Genomic DNA, 6271 nt, shown 5'->3' with positions numbered 1-6271 from the left:
AAAAAATTAGCTATCTCAAACCTCCTTATGATACATATTGGGGTCAGAGGTTAAAAAGAAAATAAACGCCAACCCAAACCCCAAAGCAGTTATGAGAAAGCATGAGAAACCTCAGAGATGAAATAAGTGGTCTCTTAGAGTCAGAATCAAAGGCCAAAGAAACAAAGATCAAAGCAAAGATCTGGTGATTTGAAAGGATGAAGTCTGAGAAACCCTTGACCTGCATCACCCAGAGAGAAGATTCAAATTCTTGAAATGTGAGACAAGACATGAGGAATGAAAGGACAAGCAGGACCTAGGGAGCCCTGCGTGTGTGATGGGAACTGACTGCAGAGTTGATATCCCTGTAAGCAAGAGATTTCTTGAGTCATAAAAGAGACACTCACATTGATAAGATGTTATCAAATCTACATAGCACTTGCTGCCTTCCAGATACTCCACCCTGGGCATGAGGATCAAGTCTGGATGTTACAAAACATACAATATAATCAATTTAGGTATGATATGGAAAGAGAAACACAACTTCTGCTATGAAGGACATCCCAGGACCAACAGAGTGCATGATGGGTCTTTCCATATAGCGGAGACCAGTGTTCGTCAGGAAGCTTCAAAAAGATACTAGGAAAGATCATTGCAAACAGTCTTGAAAACCAGTATAACCCTGAGGCTTAGCCCATAACAACAACAACCACAAGACACACACACACACACAGGCTTGAGTATACTCCGATGTTCTTGAGGAATATCCACTTGTACATCTGTTATCAGATTCCTTGCTTCTTCACACAAGTTCAAACAATACATGACAGCTAGGATGTTTCCTGTTCACAGAGAGTTCAACAGGGAATCCTATGACAATTCTATGGGGAAACTATCAAGCATGTAAGGAGATCAAGTGAAGAGGTCCACACTTGGCCACAAAACATCAACTTTTGTCATTCTCTGAAGAAGAAATAGACATGAGCTTCGCACTGCAATGCCCTCCCCCCTCCCAGTTCCAGAGAAATGGTGACTAGAGCTATGGATCAGTAGCTCGAACTTTAATTGAAATGGGGGACTTTGGGGCACACACAAGGGACAGCTGTAATGTCACAGAGGAGATGAAAATGATCCCAGGTCACTGTTTATATCTATAGAAGTGTTACAAAGGATTTTTTATTTCATACAGATATCGTTTAAAATAAGAAAAATGAAACCAAAGTAAAACATGGCAAAAAATTTAAATGGAACAATTAAATGAAATGAACACATAAGCAGAAATCTGTGCCTCAACGAAAAGCATTGAGTGTATGTATCAAAAAGAACAACTGAACACAAAATCCAGCCAACAAAGAGGAAATCTCCCAATGTCAAGGTCCAAGACATTAGGAGATTCCAGTTTATCAGGTCAAGTGTATAAGTCCGGTGCTCTCTATCCAACAAGAGTTCCTCTGCAGCATCAAGACAAACCGCAGTCGGCTGCAGGGCCTTATAGGAAAAGATTTCAATAACTTCTCACAAAGGCTTTTTGTGATATCACAGTAAGGAATGGACCAGTAACAGCAAAGAGACCAAAAGGTGATTCTCTACCCTGCTCCAGGGACTGCATAACTTTTGTCAAGGCTGTGAGCAAATCCCCCAACAAGATACATCTTACATGACAAAGGGTAACCCTCCTCTTAGGCTCTCAGGGGACAGGGAGGGATGGCAGATGAGGAGCTGGGGACTTGGGAAGATACGTCTGAAGCAGTTGGGTACATGCCTTTGCCAGGTCCATGGTGCATCCAGTCACCCAATTTCTCCTGAGGCCCTGGGCTTTTATGATTTCTCCAAACTGCACCTCCTGCTAGAACCCAGGCATTCAGACATATGAGAAGGTGTGAAACCATTCCTATCGAACCTGAGCAGGACACTTTGACTTTAAGAACATAGTAAGCAGGTAACATGGTAACAAGGTAACAAGTGCCATAGTAACAAGGTGAACAGACTCAGCAACTCTGTGCTGACCTTTGCTAGGGACACGGGTATGGACTAATTAGAGAATGAACCCATGGTCTGTCCCAAAGCCCTTTGCACTAGGATGCTAAAGTTCTCTAAGTATTCTGACGACTACAGACATTGTCTCCACACTTCACATATTCCATTCCTTTATCTAAAACTCATATAGATGGTCATCTAAAGGATGCTAGCCCTCCCCGACACTGGGATGCTGTAATGAAATGGACTGTACCTCATGGTACACATGAGAGTTTTGGGTCTTTTTTGCAGGGCGTTGGGGTGCAACATAGCAAGTGTGGAAGATAGTTACCAGGGTGGATGAGCATTTAAGTGCTTCAAAGGATTTATAAGATAATAGAGGGCACAGGTAGATGTGATAAACATCCACACGGTGATGAAATAGATGGCTTTTACAGCTTGTCCAGACTTTGAAAACCAGAAAAAATATATTTAAAAATATCAAGGAACCATGTTTAAGAATAGAAATATGGGACTAGTCAGAAGAAACTGAATGAAAAGCACAAATTAAGTCAAGAACCACCTCAGAGACAAAAATCAAAACCAACAACCTGGGAAGCAAACTCACTGTTTGGATGTCAAAGCAAATGAACAGCGTCTGTTTTCGTAGATCAGTAATATCAAGGTTTATGTTAATCAAAGTCTGAGCTCAACAACTCTGCAAACAACCTAGCTACAGCTTCTCTGCAGAGTGAGAAGCCCCAGCCAGGGCCTCATGTGGGCGGAGTCTGCAACTCCTCACAATGGCTCCAGTGAGGTCATAGGAGGAAATGAACCAATCACAGCTATTCACAACCAAGAAAAAAAAAACCTTCACCTTCTGTCTCCTAAAACTGCATTGGTTTTCTCATTGTCATGACCAATTTCCTGAGAAACAGCAACATTTGTTCCATGGGTTGTGCTATGTCTCAGACTCTCAAAGGACAGGGAATCCATGTCTGGGGACTTGGGAAGATGGGTCTGAAGCAGCTGCTTACTGCCTTTGTCATGTCCTGTTGCCTCTAATGACTCAATTCCCCCTGCTGGGTTCCACCACCATGGGACATTACAATGTCCTGAACAGCACCCCCAGTTAGAGACCGGAAATCCAGAGAATTGAGATGCTGTGAAACCTCTCCCTCACAACCTTGAGGACATTTGGACTTTAATAACAGCAGCAGTAACAACAAGAGTGGACTCAGCCGGCTTTGGGCTAGCCTGGGTTAGAGACAGGCTATGGACTAGATAGTGAACACGCAGGTGTCTTTAAAGTCCTTTTCACTCAGACCCTCAAATTCTCTGATGACTCTAACTACTGCAGCCTCTTCCTCTCCACCCTCAGGACACTCAGCTTCTTCCCCTTAAACCCGTAGTTATGGGCACCGAAAGGATGATGGCCTGTCTGTGACACGAGGAAACTGTCGTCCCTCGAGACATTCCAGAGCGTGTTCTGTTTAGAGAGTGGCATGGTGGGCAGGAGAAGAGTCTTAACATGGTAAGGGGATTTATAACCACAGGGAAATGCCGGGGGAAGTAACAAGGCAGGTGGGTATGCTCCAAGTGCACGACCAAATCAAATCCCTTATCTTTTACAGCTAACTTAACAAAAGTTAAGGTAAAGAAATAAACCGATGTATGAAATGTCAAAGATGAATGTGTAGAGAATAACAGAAAATGGTTGATGATGAAATAAACTGAAGCAAGGCATAAACTAAACCTAAACCAAGTCAGTCAAAATTCAGGCACAAACCCGACCCCACTGGGAAGCACACTCACGATATTCAGGTCAGTGGTGATCACAGATGTTCAGACGCACACTAAAAATCAAAATCTATAAAAATCACAGTCTACAGTCAAGTCCTCTGGAGCTAGCTAAACAATGGTTTCACCGCAGCCTAAGAACAAGGTCTAGGCCCAGCTGGTGCCTAATATAGACAGGCCTCTCTCATACATCACAATGGTTCCTTGTGAGGTCATGGAGCCATGCACCAATCACAGTTGACCAGAAGCCAGCATAGCTTTAGAGTTCTTTGCTCATGGCTCCTCCCACATCGATACCAAGATTCAGTGTAAGGGAGGTAGAGGTTATTTGGCTCAGGCTTGCAGAGGATCAGACCAGCATGGTGGTGGGCTCAGCTGGTGGCACTGGCAGCAGGGCCTCGGGCGAGGGCTTTCACTGCATAGACATCTCCTCACCCTAGAGCCTATTGAAATATCCTTGCCATCTAGGCCACTCCTGAAATTCTTTTCAGTGTCAAAAACACAAATCCCGGTTTCTCCTGAGTCAAGATCCCTAAAAGCTCAAACTGCTGAGGGTGACAGTTCAAAGTTAGTCTTCTGTCACGTCAATGACTGACATTTCTGGGGCCTTATGCCAAATCAGCAGGGCAGAGAGCTGACTGTGTTGCCTGGTGGCCTAAGTTTACCTTCTGCATCATTCCTATATAGAATGAGAAATATATAATAAGCAGATCATGTGACTGCTTGATACTTATCTTTTCTACAAGCTGGGAGCTTTACTCTCTAACTTGTATCACACTCCAGGTATCCCGGACTCTGACCATACAGCCTCATCCCATCAGCTCAGCAGGGCTGGGCCCAGTTAGCACTTGGATGGGACACCAGGCATGTTGGCACACGTGGTAATCTTACCATATGGGGGTGAAGGCAGGAGGATCAGAAGTTCAAGGTCATCTCTAGACTATTCTGGCCATTTTTTTTTTTTTTTGGTTTTTTGAGACAGGGTTTCTCTGTGGTTTTGGAGCCTGTCCTGGAACTAGCTCTTGTAGACCAGGCTGGTCTCGAACTCACAGAGATCCGCCTGTCTCTGCCTCCCGAGTGCTGGGATTAAAGGCGTGCGCCACCACCGCCCGGCACATCTCTAGACTATTAAGAACAACACGAGCTCCATGAGACCCTTTCTAAAAAAGGAAATGAAAACATTTTAATACATTTTCACAGCTTTGGATTCAGCAATGCTTTCTTATCCCAGCAGCATAGGCACACACCAGGTGAGAGAAGGCTGTTAAGGGAGAACCCGGAACAGACAGACCTGGGAGCTCACAGGGGAAGAAGAGCAGCTTATGTTCAAAAACTCAGAAGGTGGAAGATAGACCCCTTGTTGCAACTCTGAGTCATGGAAAAAGGTTAACATCAACTCTGCTCCCCACAAAATGGGAGGGTTCAGGGTTTTATGTAGCCCAGGCTGACGTCAGATTTACTATGTAGACAAAAATAGCCTGGAACCTTTGATCCTCCTGCCTTTGTCTCCCAACTCCTTGAACTGCAGGCACGATTCCATGCCTGGCATTGCCTTCTAAATTCTGTTAATTATTATTTTTAGTACTCTTTGTGTGTGTTCCTATGTGTATATGTGTTCCTATGTGCATGTGTGTTTGTTCTTGTGCGTATGTGTGTGTATTCCTATGTGTATGTGTGTTCCTATGTATATGGGTGTGTGAGTTTCTATGTGTGTATGTGTTTGCAGCATGTGGCTATCAGAAGTACTTGCTATATATCCAAAGCTGGCACTGAACTCATGGGAATCCTCCTGCCTCTACCTCCTGTGTGCTGCTGGTATTCCAGGTGTACTTCCCTATACCTGGTTTAATTTACTTTGCGTTATGAATAAAATAGTTTACTTAGTTTGTATGAACAAAACTGAAAAGAAGCTGTCTGGCTGTGAACAACAACAACAACAAAGCTCCTGGAAGGGGTCTGTGTTGTGTCTAGAGAAACAGACAGACTAGGCAGAATTTCAATACTGTGCAGAGATTTGAATTTGATAGGTCCAGAGGCTAATTACTTTACCTTGTGCTAGTTCTAGCTCCTTGCCGCACTCAATATCTGAGTTTCTTCTTGTCTTCCTTCCTTCTTTTTTTTTTTTTTTTCGACTTTTCAAAACACACAGGGTTTGGTTATCTATCCAGGGCTGTCCTGGAATTCACTCTGTAGACCAGGCTGGCCTGGAAATCTGTACATCCACCTTCCTCTGCTTCCTGGATGCTTGGATTAAAGGTATGTGCCACCACCACCCAGCTGTCGCTATATCGAAACTAGCACCTCATGATAATAAATAAAAACCTCCTTGAAGCTATTAACTTAGCAGAACATTAGCTTCTGCAAACGGAGAGCTCTAAGAATGTCATCAGATCGCCTGTTCGCCTGTAGAATAGCCCTCCCCACTTCTCGATGTACCTGCCGCTCTGGTGTGCCCACAAATGTATTGTAAAGCTGCCTTGAATTATGATTGTCTTTGATGTGTAAAACTGCACAAATCCTGTGAAAAGACTTCCAT

This window comes from Chionomys nivalis, chromosome 21, assembly GCF_950005125.1.
Source record: "Chionomys nivalis chromosome 21, mChiNiv1.1, whole genome shotgun sequence".
Lineage (NCBI taxonomy): Eukaryota > Metazoa > Chordata > Mammalia > Rodentia > Cricetidae > Chionomys > Chionomys nivalis.
This window is presented reverse-complemented; position numbering follows the sequence as displayed.